The sequence below is a fragment of the Perca fluviatilis genome, chromosome 18, assembly GCF_010015445.1.
Source record: "Perca fluviatilis chromosome 18, GENO_Pfluv_1.0, whole genome shotgun sequence".
Taxonomy (NCBI): Eukaryota; Metazoa; Chordata; class Actinopteri; order Perciformes; family Percidae; genus Perca; species Perca fluviatilis.
This window is the reverse complement of record NC_053129.1, coordinates 20280271-20304085: the sequence shown is the minus strand read 5'-3', so window position 1 is coordinate 20304085 and position 23815 is coordinate 20280271. Positions and strand designations below refer to the sequence as shown.

The following is a 23815-nucleotide window of genomic DNA, read 5'->3' as shown; positions in this document are numbered from 1 at the left end:
TTTTTTTGAGTGTAGCAAAATGATAACCGGCAGAACAACATACTCCTCATTGTGTATGTCCTTAAGCATCAATCTGTCCAAATATAAATGAGAGATAGAAGGACAAATACCATGCATCGCGCTGTGCTCAGTCAGTCACTGCTGATTAAATAAAACCTTGGTGCTACATACATGGTTTGTCCAGACTTGATGTCATTGTATGTTTCTCTAAAGTGCTGAGCTTATACACACCTCTACATCTCTGTCATCCTGTAACCTTACAAACTAGTTGGCACCAGTTATATTGCCATCAAGATCCCATTCAGTCAGCACTTTTGCTTTCAAGATGAACATTTCCTGACTTAGGATTTCAAGGACGCAAGAAAAAATTATGACAGCAAGAGGATAAGGGGGATAAAGAGCTCATGCTTGAGAATAAGAGATGTTAGAGTGGGGGTTACAAAGAGGGAAAACAGGAAATGGACTGGAGACAAATAAGAATTTGGTGGCTGAGCTCTGTGAAGATTTAGAGCAAATAGTGTGGGTGTGACTCAGAGGGCACATAAAGCTTTTGGTGAGCATTTTGTCATGTGCGGTGATCCAGGGAAAGGAGATCCAGAAAGCTCTTAGGAGGTACGGGGTATCTGAGATGAGCTGTGATACAACAGCTGTCACATGTCACCTTCAGAGGACAGATGGTGTCAGAAAAAATAGTGACACCTTGCTGATGTTGCTGTGAAGTGGCCCGAAAAGACCACCCTGGACTTGTAAAAATACTGCAGTAATTCCAACTGATAAGCAAAACTCAATTAAATCGCTTAGGGGGATATAAAGTGGGCAGTTACAAAAAAAAAAACTAATGAATTTTAAATAGGTAAAAAAGAATTTGAAACTGTAATACTGTACAAGTTTGGTACATTTATTTAATCACAGATCAGGATGTGGGTGGAAGAGTAAAATAGAATAAGGGAAGATCACCCATGTCAGTGGAGAGCTTTTAAAAGGACAGTGGCCCTCATTTACGTTTACAAACGCACGACAGAAAGCAAGTGTAAAACCGGCGTACGGTCATCTCCTCACAGCTTGACATTTATCAATATGGACGTGAGTGGAAGCTACGATCAAATTTCACGTCAAGTTTAAACTCATGTACGCAAGTTTTCCAGTCAGTGTGGACTTGTGGTGCAGCATATAATCAGTTTAACTCATCAGTTTATCACTTATCAAAAAATAGGGCTTTGACTTTTGCAAGTTTGTTTGTTTATTAATGTTCAAATATTTATTAATATATATTTTGACCATTAAATGCCTTCAGTAAGACCTATATTGGTAAGTTGTAGATGTTCTGTCCACCAGAGGGCAGTGTATCAGTTAATGTCAATAGGCAGGCAACGATGTTTTCAGAAGAAAAACACACTGCCGCACACACAAACCGTATGCTTTCGACAGGAAGTTCAGAGCTTTCACCGTAGCCTACGTAAGTGGTCTGATGTTTATACTTATATACTGTGTGTGTGTGTGTGTGTGTGTGTGTGTGTATGTGGAGTGAGAGAGTGATTATCGGTAGCTTCAGAGGTGAGTAGCGACTCTAGAGTCATAGTGAGAGGACAAAGCGCGTCTACCCTGTTCTTTCTGACCACGGTGAGACAGCTGTAGCAGGAAAGTTAACCCTCTCCTTGATTTCACGTTGTTTATGGAGAAGGAGAACCAGGAAATGAGTCGGGGGAGGGGGAAATGCAAGCCACGGCCGACGCGACGTGCAGTTACATTTTGAAATGGGTGAATAAGCCTGCGGAAATTGAAAACCGTTTACAAAAAAATTACAAAAAATAATGCCCATAACGGATTCGAATAGTAAGGGCTGCCTAATATTCGTTTGAATATCATAATTTTTTAAATATTCCAATTATATTCGAATAACGAAGTTCGAGTCAAAGCCCTAATCAGCAATGGCAGATCTGTCTCTTTTAGAAGACCTCGATGCGTCGGTACAACAGTGCACACGTACGCTAACACAGGCCACGGTGGAGCCCTGCATCGGATTAATGGCAGATGGCTCTACCTGCATTGGGGGGACCCTACTATACAAGCCAGGAGGAGACAGGATATTATTCCTTGCTTTTAAAAGGTATAGTAGTTATGTTTGGCAAATGATATTCAATACAGGAAACATGACAATGTGCAAAAGTTTTTATTCTTCAGGTTTTTGTTTTCGTTTTTTAAAGTGCGTTAATGGGCCACAAGTGAACGATTTATTTCTGCCATTGACCGACATATTTCGCTTGTTTTTCCAGCCTCTCTGCTGTCAGGAGACAGGGTCGGGGTGTTGGTCCAGCACGGGGGCTGGACACACGCTTCTCCCCCTACAGCTCACACGGTTGCCTGGCTCTGACTCATGAAAAAACATCAGACACTGCATAAACTCTGCTACTGTGTATTTATTTAAATATAGGTACACCTACATGGAGACTTAAGTGAGATTGCAATATAAGCCCGTATATTAGTATTAGGACTATAGCATACATATGTCAAGGATGTATAAATCAAATAAACTTCAGCTGGAGGCGATTTACCATGGCAACATTGATTCCGCGATTCTTTCTACAGCCTTTAATACCAGTTTTCAGGCTGCCAATAGTACATACCGCCATTGCAAATGAACCTGAGATGTCAGGGTTTCAATCTCCACTTCTGAAAAGTTCCGCTTCTTAGCCGGATTACGTCTCGCCAGGTCGTGAATTGTAGGGCGAGGCCTCAAAACCGAGAATATATTGGGGCGTGATTTAAATTTACGATTATTTCCAGCCCGCGCATTTATCAATGTCCGAGCATTCTTTTACGCTCCTGATTGGTGTGACACGAACGTTTTCCTGAATCCCCCGCGCGTGAAGCCTGTCTGAAGATGATTTCTGCGCCATATCTGCGCTGGTTACTACCGTTAGATTGATAAATGAGGGCCAATTAGTCTCAATGGTGGCTCTGAACCATGGATCTCTACAGTATAATTTCTCAATGCCAGGCAGCTAGCTACCACAAACGATGTTAACAAATCCCACACACACAAACGGCAATGCCAGCAAACTGAAAGAATTAGACACACATGAACAAGCTGGTAAGTAATGGGCTAAACATTACATTAGGCTTATGTTTCCATAAAGCACACATAGTATTGGTTTGCCACACCCAATCAAAAATAATTGTGCGAAAAGAATGAACCAACACTAATGGACAAAAAGTTAAATGCCATACAGATAGAGATTCAGTGACCCTCTCTCCTTCTGTTACATAGCCATTCCTCAGCTGCATTACATGGTGCAAAGAACACATGTCAGACAGACAGCTACATAAATACATTCTGACCTGTAACTATAGTACATGGCACTTGCAAACACACTGTTTTATGGTAGTTTTTAGTCTATAAATGTGCCATATGTCATAACACAATTACAGTAGAGCCACATTCATTCATCATTTGCTGTTGCTTTTTGCATTCAAATCCACACAGCTAAAACCAGCCACATCTACTCCACCAGTCTCTATTCCATACTTGCCTATAGGCAGCTCTGTCCACTTCGGGGACAGGATCAGTTGGCTTAGAGGCTCCTGAGCCAAAATGCCTAGCCATCCATAAAATTCATCAGAAACAAAGAGACAGCTGAACACACCCGATATCTTTTCTTCTCTCTGTTCCCTGTCTCAGAATCTCAAAAGCACCTGTGACTCACTGCTTCCATACTGTAGCAACTAGTCATCCAACTGAAAAAGAGGGGATTGGGCTTTATAAAGCTAAATGTGTCTAAAATGTTAGTGGTTAAATATTAGCAACATCTTTTGAGTGTAATGCAAACACCAATACATGCAGCATCCCACATCACCATAGAATCTATGCATGAGATTTTACAGTGATCCTCAATTTTTCTTTGTACACCGAATATGTAGCAAAGTAGGGTAGATTAGGTCATCTAACCTAATCTACCCTACTTTGCTATACACCTCGGTGGGTACGAAGTGGTAGTTATTTTATTTAGTTATTTATTTATTTATTTTTTCCTGTGACAAATGGAAAAAATACTCTTTTAACTTATAAAATTGGAGCAGTTTTACATGAAAAACATATATATTTATTTATTTATTTATTTATTTTAGTGGAATTATGTACTTAACAAATGTCTTATATTCTAGTTTCTTCCAAAGTAGCCACCCTTTGCTCTGATTACTGCTTTGCGACATTCTTGGCATTCTCTTGATGAGCTTCAAGAGGTAGTCACCTGAAATGGTTTTCCAACTGTCTTGAAGGAGTTCCCAGAGATGCTTAGCACTTGTTGGCCCTTTGTCTTCACCTCTGTGGTCCAGCTCACCCAAACCATCTTGATTGGGTTCAGGTCCGTGATTGTGGAGGCCAGGTCATCTGGCACAGCACTCCATCACTCTCCTTCTTGGTCAAATAGCCCTTACACAGCCTGGAGGTGTGTTTGGGGGTCATTGTCCTGTTTAAAAAGAAATGATGGTCCAACTAAAGCGCCAACCGGATGGGATAGCATGTCGCTGCAGGATGCTGTGGTAGCCATGCTGGTTCAGTATGCCTTAAATTTTGAATAAATCCCCAACAGTGTCACCACAAGCAAAGCACTCCCCACACCATCACACCTCCTCCATGATGCTTCACGGTGGGGGAACAGGCATGTAGAATCTCAACCTTTTGTGGTCAGCACAAAGACAACGCGGATGGCCAAAGATCTCAAATTTGGACTCATCAGACCAAAGCACAGATTTCCACTGGTCTAATGTCCATTCCTTGAGTTTCTTGGCCCAAACAAATCTCGTCTGCTTGTTGCCTCCTTAGCAGTGGTTTCCTAGCAGCTATTTGACCATGAAGGCCTGATTGGCCAGAGTCTCCTTAACAGTTGTTCTAGAGATGTGTCTGCTGCTAGAACTCTGTGTGGCATTCATCTGGTCTCTAATCTGAGCTGCTGTTAACTTGCGATTTCTGAGGCTGGGGACTCGGATGAACTTATCCTCAGCAGCAGAGGTGACTCTTGGTTTTCCTTTCCTGGGGCGGTCCTCATGTGAGCCAGTTTCATTGTAGCGCTTGATGGTTTTTGCGACTGCACTTGGGGACACATTCAAAGTTTTCGCAATTTTCCGGACTTTTGTTAAAGTAACGACTCATTTCTCTTTACTTAGCTGATTGGTTCTTGCCATAATATCAATTCTAACAGTTGTCCAATAGGGCTGTCGGCTGTGTATCAACCTGACTTCTGCACAACACAACTGATGGTCCCAACCCCATTAATAAGGGAAAAAATTCCACTAATTAACCCTGACAAGGCACACCTGTGAAGTGAAAACCATTTCAGGTGACTACCTCATGAAGCTCATTGAGAGAACACCAAGGGTTTGCAGCGCTATCAAAAAAGCAAAGGGTGGCTACTTTGAGGAATCTAAAATATAAGACATGTTTTCAGTTATTTCACACTTTTTTGTTAAGTACATAATTCCATATGTGTTCATTCATAGTTTTGATGCCTTTAGTGAGAATCTACAATGTAAATAGTCATGAAAATAAAGAAAAAGCATTGAATGAGAAGGTGTGTCCAAACTTTTGGCCTGTACTGGATGTATGTGTTTTTCATGTAAAACTGCACAATTTTAGAAGTTAGAAATCTAAACGCATATTAACCATTCACTGCAAGTGATCGCTAGTAAACATATTACACTTACTCTGCGAGACTATCGTTCAGGACAAGACCCTGTAGCCTGGTGGTGGGGGAAGCGGGACAGCCTCCCCAAATTGTCTGCCCTTTCAAACCCATACCTGTGTGTACAGGCCTCTTGTAGGCCTACACCATCTAAGAGAGTTTTCTCCTGTGCAGGACATGCCATAAGTCAGGAGAGGTGTAGTATCTTGCCAGAGAAGGCAAATATGGTCATTTTTCTGCAAAAGAACTGCTAAAGTTTGAAGCTGGTTGGCGTACCAAATCAACATCATTTATTTTGTTGTTATACTTGTTAATAGTGTAACTGTTATTTGTTAAATTATTGTAGTTATGTTAGGTGACTTAGGTTTACTTATTATATATTTAAGTACTTTAAAACGTTAATATATTGTTAAATTAAAATTTTCAATAAAAAAATAAAAACTCCATAAAAGAGCCTTTCTTTGATGTCATTTTTCAGTTTTTCAAGAATCCGTTTTAGGAATCGAAATCGTTTTTGAAAGTAACGGTTCGAATCGTAAAAATCCAACTATTATCCAACCCTAGTGCTCATATAACGCAAAATATATTTGTTTTGCATGCATTTATTATTAATGCTACAACAAGCAGCACATCACGAACATGACAAATGTGCAAGGGCTGCTTCAGTTTGAGTTTTGTCTTTTCCCTAACCGGTCTTTAGTCACACACCAGCAAGGCTAGTGTATTTCTATTATACACTCATGGCCTAGATATTCTTTATGGCTTTACCCCTAATCATATCAAACACACACACACACACACACACACACACACACACACACACACACACACACACACACACACACACACACACACACACACGCACGCACACAACAGCAGCAGTCGTTGTATCCTGAGGACATTAGAGTTGCCTGCGACTGTTAAGGTCAAATGAGCAGAACCCACTCTGATGCACTTGCTTCAACTGGTCTCTTCTGGTAACATAGCATGAGCAAGTAACAACAGTTACTTCCACCACTCCAGTTCACTCAAACAATTACTAACAGGACATTCTTGCTTTATATTGACCTCCTGTACTGTAATCGCATTGACTTTCATTACTTCCTCACTCTGAATACGAGGGGCGTCCAATTCAGGATGTGCTTTCATCTAGAAAGCTGTTTATGTTGGTGATGTCACTTTCAATTGAGCTGCCTTTTCCTCTGCAATTATCTATGCCTGTGGCCTTTTGTTTCTGTGTTTAATTTCACCATTCATTTAAATCAGGCCTCCGTCTGTTGCTTTCTGTAGAGTCCTTATTGGAGCAAATGAATGGATTGCGAGGTTTTAATTAGAATAGAACAGACCTTGGATTAGGTCAGCCACCGTTAGTTAGTCTCCTCCCTCTCTCTCTTCTGCTCTTTATAGCTGCAGTATAGCACAGACAAGTAGGCCCCTTTTTGTAAGTTTGTGTAACCGGATCATCTAAAAGAGAGGAGCAGTTTGCCATATCAGTACTTTCCGGAGGTCTGGAGTTTATTTAGCAGATAATTTCTAATCACCCTTTGTTCACTTTTGCTGTAGTCAGATTTTCTTGTATAAAATGCTTCAGGATCTGAAGAAGACCAATTGTAAATGATCCAAGACAAGGTTTATAACCCTTTTTTTATTTTTTTTTATTTTTTTTTTTTATAAATTTGAAAATATAATTTGAATGGGTCTCATGGGGCCCTGAGGGTCTTGAAACTCGCATTATTTTGTTAGGGCAATAAATAAACTCCTAATCATAAATCCCCAAGACCACACACAATGGGACTTGCAGGGCTTTCTAGAGGTAGTCGTGATTTAAATATCTTTTTGTCTTTTGAGTGCATGAAATGACACTGAACTCTACTTCTGAATGCAAAAACAAACTCAGTTTGGTTTCTTGCCACTAAACAGGCAGCCCGTATTTTGATTCATTATGACAACCTGATGGTGATTTATATAACTTCTGTTGACAGTATGAGCAGGGTTCTAGTTCTTTAAATGCTTATCCTGATCTGAACCAAGGTCAGCGGTTATGCGATTCGCTGCATTGAGAGCTTGAGTTAAGAAGTCATTGCTTATTTTTCCTCATTGATTCGCCTTTTCAAATCCCTAAATAAGAGATAAAAATAAAGAGAATATTCACACTCTCTGTCCTCCCATTCTTTTATCCACTATTTCTGTGTGCTGTCACTTTAATGATTGCATTTCCTTGAAGACGGTCTATAAGGGTTTGTTTTTGAGGTACTGTAGTTATTTTTTCATTAAGCTTGAAGCTCACCTGTCATCAAGTGTTTGTCTTCATGTGTGGATCATGGCTTTCAGGCAGCCGCTCTGATTTTCTACCATGTTTTATTAAAAAAAAAAATGTATTACATGTTCAAAAACATTTCAATTTCTTCCCAGAAGCTGAAAGTTGCTGCAGAACTTTGAACTGTAAGCGGCTCTGCTGAGACTCAGAGCGACTTGTTTGACGTTGTTTGCTTGCTTTGCGCTGCGGTGGAGTTGTTTGGGGTCAGGGCTGTGGGCCAGCCCCTCCTCTCACTTCCTAAAAACATTACCCAGATAACCCCTTCTCCTGACCTCTCCTTGTCCAAAGCTTTTAGTGCTGCTTTCCCACAAATGCATATCTGCTAAAGATTACTGGTGTGTACAAACTACCAGGATCATAGGCTTGTTTGAAGACAAGACTGATGTTAAGGTTGAAAGTTTCAGCTGAAATAAATCTGAAGACACAACTGTCAACAATACTGTAATTATTTAAAGGATCTACAGCAGAGCATAACTTTATGTTGGAGGCTGGGCAGGAGCCAAACAATAACCAGGGAAAATATCTATACAGTAGCTCCGCTACATGAAACTGTGGCTTATAACCTCACCAAAAATGGACTGGTGATACTGTCCTGATGTAATGCAATCTGTTGGCTAATATACAACATGGATTCTTTGTTTATAAAACTTTTCTTGTTGTGGACAGTTAGTAAAACTTGACCACAAGCCAGAATGTTTCATTGTTGTTACTGTGTCCTTTCTGTTTCTTTGCCTACTCTGTGTTTAGAGGGGAGCGAGACAGTCCATTTACATTCCAGCCTGATTCACTGTGGAGTTTGAAGGCAGTTGAGGTCGAAATCTTCTATTTGCAGTTCAGAATTTGTGAAGCTGTGTCAACAAGATTTTTGAATTGAATATTTGACACCTGCATTTCTTAAATCAATGTTAAAGGGGTGATAGAATGCAAAACCGATTTTACCCTGTCATAGTTGAATAACGACAGTTCAGTGGGTAAATAGGACATACATAGAAGCTCAAAATCCCATTGACACCCCTTTACTATGAAAATGTCATATTTTGAAACTGCCGCTGAAAACGGGCGAATCCCAACAAAGCTGGAAGTTGACGTCAACCTCCCAAAAACCGGAACCTTTGTCAGCCCATGGGTGTACTAAGAGAACGGTCACGCCCCAACATTTACATAGGCTACACAACTGACCTGAGATCAGGTAGTTTTCTGAATCTAGCTAGGTCACGCAGATCTCTGTTATTCCATTACAAAATTCACTTCTGAAACTTTTTTATGCGAGAAATCAACTATATAAAGCTCAAATATGGGCCGCTTTACGAAAATGGATGGCTATTTGCAAATTTTCTCCGACTGTGTGTCGGAGTTTAGTGCCGGTGTTGGTGCTGCCTGGGTTGCTACATCGCCGCCCTGACCGCAGTGTCAGCGAGCTTGTTACGCCCGCAATCTTTTACCGCAGCCCAGAGGTGAGATGGAGTCCATCAATGAGAGCTAGCTAGCCTCCTCCTAACTCTGACATTCACAAAAATACATTCAATTGAAATCCGAAATCGGACAAGTGTTAGCTAAGCTTTGTAAGACCTTGAGGAACCTATAATATTCATGCCGTGACGAAATTCAAACTGTAAATATACTTAAGTTATGCTAAAGTGAGCAAGCTGCGATATTTCCTCATTGTAATGAATGGGACATATAGCAAGCAGCTGCTCCACCTACAAAGACGCGACAAACGGTTAGCTTTATAAGACATTGGGGAATGATGTTGTATAAGTGGCGTGACGAAATTCAAACTGTAAATATAATTTAGTTATGGCAAAAGTGTAGCTAGCGTAGCGCGGGTATTTCCCATTATTGTAATGAATGGGACATATAGCAAGCAGCTGCTTTCCTACGACATACCCGTTCATAAAAATGCCTTAAAAATCAAATCGGACACAACGGTTAGCTTTATAAGACATTGGGTAATGATGTTGTATAAGTGGCGTGACAAATTCAAACTCTAAATATAATTTAGGTTATGGCGTGTAGCTAGCTAGCTGCGCGGTATTTCCCCATTGTAATGAATGGGACATATAGCAAGCAGCTGCTCGTCCTACAAAGACTCCTCGCGTCCGTAAAAATGCCTTAAAATCAAATCGGACACAACGGTTAGCTTTATAAGACATTGGGGAATGATGTTATATAAGTGGCGTGACGAAATTCAAACCGTAAATATATTAGTTATGCCGGCAGCTGGCCGTGGAGCCCCGTAGTGCAGTATCCACAAAGGGTGACTTTGCGCTGGGTATGGAGCCCAGCAGGCTGCCGCTTTCTCGTCAGACTGTGTGGAGCTCCTAAAGTCCGACACGTCTTACCAAATTTGCAATTAGCCATAAATGTTTGTAAAACGGCCCATATTTCAGCTTTATATAGTTGATTTCTCGCTTAAAAAAGTCTCAGAAGTGAATTTGGTAATGAAACATTGCAGTGTCTGGAATATGAGATTCTGTCGCTTCTCTAATGTATGTGTATTGGGGATTCGCTCAACCAATCAGCACGCGTCTCTAATGTCTGCGTATGGCAAGTCGCTCAACCAATCAGCGCGCAGCTCATCTAAATATTCATGACCATACCATATTTGGAAGAAAAGCTCTTGTTACAAATAGGGCCAAAACACAGGGATGCATAAGGGCCAGTAAAATATCAACCAGGCCATTTTCAGCCCAACCAATGTTACATACCCCATTAGGAGACCATAAGGAACAGTGTGAAATACCCTATATAATCATTCTATCACCCCTTTAAATGTTTCTATAGTAAACTATTAAGCTGTCTTCCTCTTTTATTCAACCAAATGCAAGCACAACAAATGTCTGTCCCAATGTATAAGGTGTAAGGACCAAAGTGTACAAGGATTTTAGGAGTTAGTGAACATCTCTGCCCCCAATTAACCTCCAGTTTATGTGAGTGAGCTGCTGTTTTGTTGTGTTTCATGTTTCAGATTGCAGTCCTTTTAAAACCATCAGTGGCTTGGTTGTCCATTTGGAATTAAAACAGTGTGTGGCCCTGTAAAGAGCTCTCCATTCCTATCTGGCAGCTAAATAAACACAGCGAGATCATTTAGAAAGTTTGTGCAGGTGAAAAAAAAAAAAAAGAAGGTGACCTTGTTTTCACTGGCTGCAGTTCAGATGGAGAATTTTAGGACATTGTATAGGTACCCAGTCGATTAGTCCTTCAATCCACTAACAGAAGCCTTGGTATCGTCTGCCAACTCATTACGCAGCCCAAAGAGCTCCATGCAGTTTGTTCCCTCTTTTGCCCTTTATGTGTGCTGTTGGTCTGCGTTTGTTTACTTGTTTGTGTGTTGGGACATTCCCAGACATGCACACAAAGCTGTAGTTCACGTTTCATCATTTGATTTGTCACCACCAATTAACCGCTTTCACCATGTTCTCGCTGGGAATGTGCTCCCTCGTACATACGTGCCCATTGCATGCACATACAAAACATGCAAGAACTTAAAATTGGAATGCACATCTTAGCATGTATAAACACACATTTACTTAATACCAAGGTATTCCATCCACAAGGAAAGTCCATACAAAGAGACATTTTATTCCGAATGATGGTAGGACTTGTACATTTTGGAAGCTAGAATTCATGCAATAAATTAAATTTCATCCCCAAAACATGTATGGCTGTTGTTCTACACAATTGGATAATTCTTTTCTAGTAAGCTTAAAGTTCTAAATAATTATGGACTCTGGGGAGGGGGCGGTTTGAGGAGAGGCTGAACAAGGCAGCCGCTCGAGAGAGAAAAGTTAATTATGGGTAAAATAAATGCACTCTCGTGCTGAATTACCTCATTTAGGAAATGGGCTGAGACAGTATGAAGCGAACAGGATGGGTTATGTGATGTCGGTAATGTTATCAGTTCAATGTTCAGCAGAGCTGATGTCTGATTGATGAGTCTTTAAGAGCAGGAAATATTGCTTCAAGGGTCAGTTGGGGTCTGCCATTGAGGTAATTAAGCTTCTACTTAATAGCCAAGACCTTGTTGGAGGTAAATAAAATAATTTTTAGGGCATCCTAAAAAAAAAGTTTTTCCTGTCTGCAGTTGTTTTGTTTGTTTTATTCTTTGTTAGATCCCTTGGTCGCTGTTGCCAGTTTTATTGCCCTCTTCTATTTATATCTATTTATCTATAATATGTTGGTCAATGCGATTTTAGCAAGCTTTTTTTTTTTTTTTAGTTTCAATTGATCAACTTTCTTCAGGATTTTGGCATGAGTGGCCATGAGTGTATTGACAATATCTCAGTAATTAAAAAGCAGAATGTGCAATCAGGAGCGTAGATTAACTCTAAGGAATCGGTAGCCACCGAACTGTCAAGGTGGCATAGATTCACATTGACCTAATTGAAAATGTTATCATATTGGGCTGTAATAATTATTAAAAAGTTAGGGAATGGTTTCAGTGCTCCAGCAAGTGGATCTTATAAAAGTCAAGGCAATTCGATTATTACATGCAGCATAAAAAAATTGTTTTAAAGGGGTGATAGAATGCAAAACCGATTTTACCTTGTCATAGTTGAATAATGACAGTTTAGTGGGTAACTAGGACATACATAGAGCCTCAAAATCCCAATGACACCTCTTTCCTCTGCAAATCTCACAATTTGAAACTGCCTCTGAAAACGGGCAAATCTCAACGAGCCGCCTAGTTGACGTCAACTCGGCGGCTCCTCCTCATTTGGCTCTCGTCTCTCTCTTTGTCACGCCCCAAAATTTGCATAGGCTACACAACTGACCTGAGATCAGTTAGTCTTCTGACTCTAGGTCGGGCAGATCTTAGAAATTTTATACATTGTTCATCTGCTATTTTACCATTAAATTCACTTCTGAGACTTTTCTATGCGAGAAATCAACTATGTAGAGGTCAAATATGGGCCGTTTTACGAAAATTGATGGCTAATTGCAAATTTGGTAAGACTGTGTGTCAGAGTTCAGCGGCCGGTGCTGCCTGTGTAGCTGCCTTGCTGCCCAGCCTGCCTTCCTTCACAGACCCCAGCCTACTATGAGGTAGATAGTGCTCCATCACGGCTGGCAGCCCACAGCACTCCATACCCGCGCAAAGTCACAGTTTTTGGGGCTAATGGAAGTACCAAACGCCGCTGCTCTGACAGAGCTCCAGGACCTGCAGCTCCCCTCTTCCTGCTAGCTAAATGGCCGGTGTGTGTGTGTGTGTGAGCGAGTGCGCGGTCAGCGAGCTTGTTATGCCAGCAATCTCTTACCACAGGTTCCAGTTAATCTTATAATGTGTGTAATTATAATGTGTTGAGTTATTTAAACAACGATTGGTGAAATAAACGCCTCTTGTCCGCGAGTCTCATTGATAAAGCCTGCGGCTGGATGGAGCTAGCTCTATCAATGAGAGCTAGCTAGCCTCCTCTTAGAATTCCTCTGAAATTCACAAAATTATAAAATTGAAATCTGACACCATTGTTAGCTTTGTAAGACCTTGGGATAGCTGTGATATAAGTGCCGTGACTAAATTCAAACTGTAAATATAGCTACTATAGTTATGCTGAAAGTGTAGCTATCTAGCAGCGATCCCATTGTATTGAATGGGACATATAGCTAGCTAGCTGCTCCTCCTAAAAAAACGCCTGACGTTCATAAAAATGCCTTACATTGAAAACGGACACAACGTTAGCTTTGTAAGACCTTGGGGTAGCTGTGACATAAGTGGCGTGACGAAATTCAAACCGTAAATATATGATAGTTATGCCGGCAGCCGGCCGCGGAGCCCCGTAGTGGAGTAATCCACAAAGGGTGACTTTGCCCTGGGTATGGAGCCCAGCAGGCTGCTGCTTTCTCGTCAGACTGTGTGGAGCTCCTAAAGTCCGACACGTCTTACCAAATTTGCAATTAGCCATACATTTTCGTAAAACGGCCCATATTTGAGCTTTATATAGTTGATTTCTCGCATAAAAAAGTCTCAAAAGTGAATTTGGTAATGAAACATTGCAGTGTTTGGAATATGAGATTCTGTCGCGTCTCTAATGTGTGTGTATTGGGGATTCGCTCAACCAATCAGTGCGTGTCTCTAATGTGTGTGTATGGGGGATTCGCTCAACCAATCAGCGCGTGTCTCTAATGTGTGCGTATGGCAATTCGCTCAACCAATCAGTGCGCAGCTCATCTAAATATTCATGACCATACCATATTTGGAAGAAAAGCTCTTGTTACAAATAGGGCCAAAACACAGGGATGCATAAGGGGCAATAAAATAGCAACCAGGCCATTTTCAGCCCAACCAATGTTACATACCCCATTGGGAGACCATAAGGAACAGTGTGAAATACCCTATATAATCATTCTATCACCCCTTTAACAACAGAGATACTAAATAAAGAACAGGGATTGGGGGCAAATATACAGTCAGACAGACTGTGTTTAGTTTCTGTGGGAGATGACATTAACTGTCAGTAGTGACTTACTTTTCCCTTTGGGATGGAGATTAAAGTTCTTTACTAAGCAAAAAATTAAAATGACTAGCAGTACATGCATCAAAATGACTAGACTGTGGTGATGATGGTGGTAGTAGTGAAGCAACATTTGCATAATCCATGCATGAATTGTTGAATTTGGTGTGTGTGTCTGTCTGTGTGTTTGTTTCTTGAGTCAGTCCTAATCTCTCCCAGGCTTTGTATGTACATGTTTAGATGTCTCCTGCCATTTGTTCTCCCTTGGGTCCTGGTTTGTTCCAAAATGTCACATGGCTACCATAACAGGCATTCTATTAAGTGTGCCTGAATGGGTCTCCCACACACCACTGAGCAGTCATCAGCTCTGTGCTGTTCCTGACTCAAAGTATTAAATCAAGTCGTGGCCAGCTGGGGCAACATCCAATATGTAGCCCACAGTCTTTGTGACTTGTTTTATTTTTGTGTATTTATTTTCATGGCAGACACAGGAGTATATTCATTTTATGCACTGACGTGTTGCGTGTAGATGTATTTTTGTTATAACTAAAAGAAGTGGTGTAAAATCTTTATAATTGGATGCATGCAGGCACTGTATGTTTTGTGCTTTAGTACAGGTTGGAGATGAAATGCACTATCATGGAATATATCCACAGGCATGCAGGCTACTATACTTTAGCATTGACCATTACTATGTCACTTCGCTTGGGCACTTCTTGGATCAATCAACATTCTCCTTTCCCCACGGTTTACAACCAGTGTGCCGCACACACAGCCCAGCCGTGTTTATGCTTGGATCCAGGAATAGATGGGAAGCTTAGGGCAGGGGACACAAAAGTCGGACAGGCATGAGACAGACTGCATGCTTCCTTCTGTCACCTGGGTCCTCCGCTACTGAGACACATGCTACACTTGCAATAATTCTCTTTCCTTCACAAAAAAAGAATAATAGTAACTGAGCAGTATTCGTCAGACAGTGCAGTATTATAAAAAATACATTAGGACACAAAATTTAAATTTTTGTAATGGCGACCATACAGATAATTCCAGAAAAACATGTAAATGTAAAATGGCATAAAATGTTGACAAGCAAAGAGCAGTGTTAAATAGTAGCTGAGTTTCAGAGTCATTCTTTTTGTCTTTTCCATTCTCCTTCTTTCTCACACACACACACACACACACACACACACACACACACACACACACACACACACACACACACACACACACACACACACACACACACACACACAGAAAGACACACACACAGACACAGAGAGACACACAGAGTAAGGCAGTTGAGCCTCTGTGAGCACCAACAGCTGGAATAGTGTGATAAGGTAGCAAAAACCCAAAGCCGGGGTTTATTTTTTAGGCACGGTCAGAATCCCAGTGCGGTAAAGGTTTTTGCACCACAATGGTACATGGCTTCTGAGAACCCATGTTTATCATTCCTCGAACCATTTCATGGCTCCAAATGAAGACCAATGACACAAGGCTGAAATCTCCTGTACAGCTGCTTTATCAAGGGACATCTGGATAAGAGAGGGGGAGACAGAAAGAGAGAGAACTGGAGAGATGGAGAGAAAGAGGAAGGGAGAATATTTTCTGGCTAAATGTTCCCGCTGCAAGGCCACCTTCCATTTCCACCATGGCGACAGTGATCTATGTCTCCTGTGGGCGATATGGTTTTTTATTTTCTCTCTGTCCTTTAATCTGAGATAAACTATATAGATAGAGAACACATCAGTTCAAGGAATGAAGAGGAGACCTCCAGTGGTGCTTTATCAAGGACATTCTGCTGGGAATGCGGTAGATCATCTCCCCCTGAGTCAGTCTGTCATACTGGATTCAAAAGAGAAAATGTAGACTGAAGGTTTTTAGGACAGTTTAATAACACACTGTATCAATTGTATGCCTGATTGCAATCCAGTTTATCCCACCCACCCATCAGCTCCAGGTTTGAAACGTGCAACCACGGTCCACTAAAAGTTATAGCAAGAAGCATGTTTAGTGTTTATGTGCATAGTTTGGATGGTAAAGCATAGCGTGTCATGCTGGCTTTGATGAGGCATAGAGATGTGCTGTATAATGTGATCTGTGGCCTTGTATTGAACAGTGGTATGTCTTCTTAAAATGTTAACTGAATTGAACGGGAATGGGAAAGTTACGCCGAGTAGCAGAGCTCAGTCTGTTTTTACTCTCCAGCACAATAAAACAAACTGACTGGACATAAAAGGGATTGAATCACGGAGGATCACTGGGATTTTTATGTTTATTTCTGCAACCTTTCAGGGCTGTTACTATCTATTATTAGATTATGACTTTGATGTCCCATTGAAGATATCATTCAGGTGTAGATGAAACACCTGCACGTCTGTGGGATGATCACAATTGTCAGTTTATTATAAAACATAAAAATGGGCTGTATTACTATTTCTGCAGTGCTGTTTGCAACACTTTGCCACAACAACAGCTGACAAACTTTAATAAATGTTTTTTTTTTATATTTTTAAATTCATTGGCATGTTAAATATTAATTTCAATAATAAATTCCCTTTACTGCAAAAAGGCCCAAAACAGACAAGAGTGGAAATCCTTTGTTGCTGCCCTACATGCCAACAGGCATAATGGGCAGTAAGTAAGTAGGTACTGCAAATCATATACTTTATTTTACTATTCAGGGAAAATTCTAATTAACATTTTTGAAAGTGCTGACATTTTCCCCATAGTTAATCAACAGCTCAGTGTTTTTCATATTTTATTGGTTTGGCTTTGAAATATTGTTTTTTACAGGTGAAATTTTCTTTTGCAGTGTAACACCAATCACTGTTATATGACCTATGCAAAACTAGTGCAGCAAAATATGCACAACAAAACCAGAGATTACAGGTCACCATATCACCCACACATTGGAAAATTGTGCCAAATGTCAATGATTAAGCATCAGTGCCCTGCAGCATCAACCTCCCACTCTCTGTTCTGTCATATTTCCAGGCATCAGTATACCTATAATTAAAAAAATATTCCACTGGACACATGCACTCATACCACTGACAAAACACATCCTGACATATTTCAGCCCTTCCTGTCTCAATCTCAGGCCTTAATGTTCCTCCAATTACCGCAAATTACCGCTCTCACTACTTCTGGATAGCAAAAGGATTAACACTGAAATGCCAAAGTCATTGGGCTGCTTATTGAACGTAACACTCTTGTGTCCCATTATGCTGTTCCTGTATTGATTTTCAAAAGGCGACGCTGCTGATCCATGAAGGCAACATGGTGGCATATATTAGAGCTATTTGAGCCAATTAGAGTGATGTATGTCTCGGCAGCCGGTGGTGGCGTAGTCACACTCGGATGGAGATGCACTCCGTCATTTTTCAGAGTAATTAGAAAAACATCACATGCCATGACAGGCGGGGGTGGGGTGAGTGTGTAACCCCTGGCACACTGTGATACTCCCACAGAAGTACAAACGGGCGCACAAATACCAAGAAGGAGCAAACACTGTTTAAAGTTGATTTATGGTACAGATTTCACCTTAATGCCTACATCATTTATCTTCATTTGAAGGGGATAGACATCTTATTTACAATTCAAATTACAGATCATTTGCCTGGCAATATTTAGGGATAGGAGTACTTCCACAGCCTGCTGAGGTAGAGAACCAACCTTTACATCACATCTGTAGGGGGTGCTCTGGGGCAACTGGGTCACTTGCAGATGGGTAGAAGTTACAGCACGGACTAAAAGGAGCTTTACTCAGGCAGCCAGGCTTGGTAGACCTATTTCAGAAAAGATGGGGATGGGTAAGAATTGTGAGTGTGTTCCTATTTTTCTCTTCAGTGCTTCCATGGACATGATCATTCGTGCCCACCTAAATCCTCCCCTACAGAGTCACACACAGATAAACAGAAAGCTGGTGCTACATCTGTTTCTGTGTGTGTGTGTGTGTGTGTGTGTGTGTGTGTGTGTGTGTGTGTGATATACGAAACTAAAGGCACATACTGTATGTGCCACCTCTCTACTGAGGTGAAGCGTCACCACCTCGCATTCAGTTGACAGCACCTTCTGTATGTATGTTTCATGTTTTCATGGGAAAGACCAAAGCAAATGCACAATTCCTACAGTACATGACCGACATGAAAGGTACAGTAAGGGTGAGTTTGTGTTAATGCAAATGCATGAAGGGTTGAGCGCCTGTGCACAGCACTCTCTCTGCTGGACCGAGTGACAACAGAGATCAAGAGAAGCCAAAGAAGGTTGATTATCTCCAGTTGGGGGAGGGGAGAGGGGCAGGTAGCTAGGTCTCTGTCCAACTCTACCTCCATTTATTTGTTCATCTCAGTCGTACATGAGCTGATGGAGGGAGGAGGGGGGGGTCATGTGCTGTCTTCAATGTCGCCAATCTCTGCCTGCATGACACACAGCAGGCTGAGAAAGATGAGAATGGTGGGGAGGGAGACTCCACCATTCTCATGAATTATAAATGGATTCATTACAAAATCCTGTTAATCCATTTTGGATTGAAAGAATTGATTGGGAGATGCACCTCTATGAGAGCTTTAGAGCTCTGGTATATATGTTTGTGTTCATTTGTCAGTGTGTACTAGGCAGTCTGTACAAAAACAAATAAGTAGTCCCTGCAAAGTGTGTTTGTCTGGGGAGAGCTGTAGACAGACATGTACTACCTCTGACATCTAGTAACACTGCTGTGCAGGTGCTGTGATAAGTAGAAGTTGGTAGTCCCTTGCCAGATTCCCACCCACAACTACAACCAAATTAGGGCTGGGGGTAAACGATTATTTATTAAAGGATTAATCGGGCGATTATTTTATCGATTAGTCGACTAATCTAACGACTAATTGGACGATTAATATAACGATTATTTTTCTGTTGCTCGATTAATAAAACAGTTTTGCACAGCAAAAGATTTTCAGCTTTACACAATAAGATAAAAAAAATATTATTTTACTGTTATACAAAATTAACTCCTTTTTTTTACCAACATAACTCTCTTAACAAGAGAGACCTTGCCTACTAAACACACTTCATTGGCTTATAATTGCGGCAACAATCGCTAAACACACTGCAATCTCACAGTCCTCTCTTTCCGATTTACAGCCCCCCTCTCGTGGCTTAAAATAACTCACCATTGTCTGTTCCGGCTGCTGAACTACACTTTGTAAACAGCCATGGGCTGCTTGCCTGGTCCTCCAGTAACGTTAGCAGTTAGCATGGCGGCGTTAGCCAGGACTAGCCAGGACCAGCCGATCACTTTACTGGCTATGTCTCAATTGTTTTTGCGAGTAACCAACTCGGGTACTCTAGCTATATAATTCAATGTGAGTACACAAATGTTGAAATTACCTAAAATGCCCGTCCCTAGTAGCTGTGATAAATTAGCCTGAAGCTAATGCTTACCTGTTCAGGAGGAAATAAGACAACTCTGCGTCCTTTTGGACTCTAAGCTGTCTCCATCTTTCAAATACATCTCCAATATTTACCAGGGGTTTGTTACGTCTCTGGTCACGCAACTGTTAGAAACATGCCGGTTTTTGTTGTTGTTGTTTTTTTTAGGTCGGGTAGAATCTATCTCCCTTGATCCCGTTCGTTTGTTTGCTGCTTTCATGGCTGTAACAACGTTATAGCTGTAGCACGCTGGGTTTACGTTTTTCCAGGTATACCTAGCAACCCGGCCTGGCTGTCAAACTGGGCAGTTGATAACAACTGCTTGATAACACAGGCCAAAACACAAACAGAAATTCTGTCACAGAATGTAAATTTCAAAAAGAAAAAATACTGACATTTGCATTGTTGTCAGAAAAGATAGTATTTCAGCTTAACATGTTTCCTTAATATCTGATGAGGCATTGGTGTCATTTTTGGATTTATTACAGTACATATATTGCATATTGGACTACTACTACAACTAACAGGTCTGTGAGAGCCGGAATTCTTACTGGTTGGTAGGTGATCAAATACTTATGTCATGCAATAAAATGCTAATTAATTATTTAAAAATCATACAATGTGATTGTCTGGATTTTTGTTTTAGATTTAAATTACAGACTAAGTAAGTGGGAAAACCTGCAAAATCGGCAGTGTACCAAAAAAATTCTAAATGGCAATAATAGTAATTCAAGAACAGCAGAGAAAGGTGCTTTGTGAAAAGTCAGCAGTTCATTTTGTCAACATGTTTTAATTCTGTGTAATTCTGTGCTCCATGAATAGTGTAAAAAGAATTACCTTAAAGCATTAGACTTGCTTTGTGTGCCTCTGTGTATCTTGAAGTAATGGAGATGGCTACAGAGGGAGACAGAAAGTGAGAGTTACACACATACAAACACAGTGGAAGCAGGCCCCTGGGATGATGGTGGCTCTGTGTTTTCTCTGGATGACAAATTAAATCAGAATGGTGTCCTCTTCTCTAATAGAGTATCTCTGTCCTGTTTTTTTTTTTTTTCATTTACCACTCACTATCTGCCTCTGTTGGGCTATCTGCAGAGATTAAGGCTACTTAGTAGCACTGTTCTGAGCTGGCTCAGATCGTCCTTCTTGATATTAAAAGTCACATATTAAGGGACAAAGGTGATGTTATGTTTACTATTGCATGATATGTAAGTTTTATCTGTATAGCTAAAGCCTGATACAGACATAGAACTCCTCTGTCATCCAGAATCTGTTAAAACCACAGTGATGTACTTTATACCAGTTTTTCTGGTCAGATCAAATTTAAGAATTATATGTAACACAGGTCTGGAGATAAATGTGTTTTGTAGACAAACCCTATACAACATCTCTTCCTTGAAAGTAAGTAAACAGTAACATCCACCTGGATCCTCAACGTCTTGCTCTATCTTTCTCTGGGCTCTTCTTAATCTAGACAGATCCTGTTTGTCTTAAAACAGAGCACCAACGGTGGTTTTAATCATTGGTAATTGAAGACCCTGCTGGGAGTAAATGGGCCATAATCTGACAGCCGAGTGCGTACCATTAGAACCGGGGGCTTAGGCATTTGGATGGCACATTTAGCGTGACGTCGATAGAACCAGGATTTATAGAACGTTCTGTAGCTTTGCTGCCGTGTTGGAGTTCCATAAGTTGTGTATATCCCCTTTGGGATCTTTAGCTCATGCCTAATCTATTTTGAATAAGCTTTTGGGTTAATGATTTGTAGTTGTTTTTATGCAACTCTGTCCTCAAACACAGTACTAAAACATTTAGAGGTTTAGATTGTAAAACAGACCCCTTTCTTCTGCTCTCCTTGGGAGTATTTGATTAAACATGATTTAATTCTTTGTTGATCATATTTCATTTAGATCCTCCAGTTGCTTCACTCTTTTCACCCTGGTTGGAGAATTCTTACTTTTATTTAGATAATACATTTTCAATTCATAGTTTGTGTCTTATCGGCCTTTTTGTATGCACTGAGGTGAAACTCTTTTGACATCCCATTTGACTGATAAGCCCAGAATTTATATTTCTCTTCTCGGACGAGTTCTGGGCCTCAGTCAGCTGGCAAAGCAACATGACTGAAAAAAGACAAATCTAAAGATAGAGAGTATGAATTAAAAGATAAGAGACTAAGTTTTTTTTTTTTAACCAATGTTTATTTCGTTTTATTGCCTGTCATGTCTGGAAACATAGCTGTATGAACAGATTCAAAAATGTCTTTTACAAATACAATGCCAATGCCTTAGAAAATGTTGATGGAAATACCGGAAGAAATATGGACAGCCTTGCCCAATGTGTTACTAATAATAACCAACCAATATTCGATATTCACACATTTAATGTAAACACCTACAGAGTAAGTAAGCTTTCATGCATGGCTGAAATGTGTCGTCCCAATAGTAGGACGTGTTTTAGTGTCTCTGCACCTTCCATGTGCCTGCCTGTGTTAGGCTAAAAGCCTTACAACCAAAAACGGTCATCTTCACTGTTTCCTAACAACACTTACACTCTAACAGCTAAAAGCAGCATCTGGGACTACGAGGTTGACAGCTGCTGGGAAATATGGACTGAAAACAAATGGACGAGCTTCAGAGAATGAGTGAATCTGCTCATATTAGTGATATTTGCTAGTACAGTATGAAGGGCATTTTAATTAGAACTAAAATGGCTTTGAGGCCATAGCTTTAGATGCTTTTTATTGTTAGATCTGCTGCAGTGAAAATAAATCGGCATAAACACACTAATCTACAGCATCCTTTTCAATCAAATTAGTGCAAGTACAAATGGATGTTCATTTCTAAGATACTGTAGCTCAGATATTGTATATCTCCAGTTGGGGGGAATCGACCAGTGAACTGATCACACAAAGGTGGATTTTCTAAACCTGAAGTCAACATTGTCATGGTCTCCATGGAGATTTAGCCTTTTTCCCAAAATGAGAGAGGAAAAACGACAAACCTGCATGCAGGCAACCATAATCAAAATGATCTTTTCTACAGATAAGCCAAGCTTAAATAGAGGAGACGTAAAGTATACTGTATAGAATGAGCTCAAGCTGCCATCACATTAGTTTTGCATCCTGTTGGTAAATCTTATCTGACTGGATTAGATTTCCTCAAAATGGAACCTACAGCAGGTCCCGACACCCTGCAGTTGTTTTGCTAATATACAGAAAACAAGCGACGTGTTTCCTCATCAAAGCCATACTTTCGCAGTAGCAATAAACCATAATGAGCTACAGCACAATGCATATTTCTAGACTCTGACTATAACTGTGCTGGCACCGTTCTTTGTTACAGAAAAGGAAACACAACAGGCGATGTAAGGAAACCTTGACATGGCTTTCACTAATCCCTGTTGTGATTAACAACCCCAGCGCCTTTGTCTATGTGCACGTGGCATTTGTTGTGCGTGGGGTGTGTGTGTGTTTTCATCTATGCACTTCTCCGCTACCATGTGGTCCCTATGGTCAAAAATGCTTTGAATGTGGTGAACACAACAAATGTTAATAGCATTCTTTCATTTATTCTATGCATAATGTCCTACACCTCAAAGGGGAGACAATACTTTAAAATGAAAAATGTAAGTTTGGTTGTGTCTTTTTATATATGATTTATGTATGTAAGCAAGTCATTAGATACATTCTTTACTTTCATTGGAAGTTCAGTTCAATGAAATATGGCTAAATAAAAACATTCATATCATTAGTTTTTTCATCCTCATTTTTCAGCTCTGTCTATTGCAGTATAGAGTTTTGCAGTCCCACCCCTCCATATTGGTAGCATTATTTTTTGTAAATGTGATTTTTTTCTTTTTTTTTTTTATATTGTGAAGTTTAATTAACTACAATAACACTCTGAAGACAAATTTAGAATAATAAACTTGCCAAAACAAAGCTCTTGCTT

At 40.5% G+C, this 23815-nt stretch overlaps 2 long non-coding RNA genes across 4 annotated transcripts in view; one reads left to right on the top strand and one right to left on the bottom strand.

The window, feature by feature from the left end:
- LOC120546243 overlaps positions 1 to 23815 on the top strand; it is a 125091-nt gene that overhangs the window by 69665 nt on the left and 31611 nt on the right. The window lies entirely within an intron of this gene.
- Positions 1 to 23815, bottom strand: part of LOC120546242 — a 97825-nt gene that overhangs the window by 55524 nt on the left and 18486 nt on the right. The window contains exons 3-5 of one of the 3 annotated variants that reach the window (XR_005636840.1): positions 20703 to 20759; positions 18126 to 18238; positions 15330 to 15377 (exon numbers count right to left, since the gene is read on the bottom strand). This is a non-coding gene — a long non-coding RNA (uncharacterized LOC120546242). Of the gene's footprint in view, positions 1 to 15329; positions 15378 to 17221; positions 18239 to 20702; positions 20760 to 23815 lie in introns of those variants that run through there. The other 2 variants (XR_005636841.1, XR_005636839.1) reach the window with 2 other exon arrangements.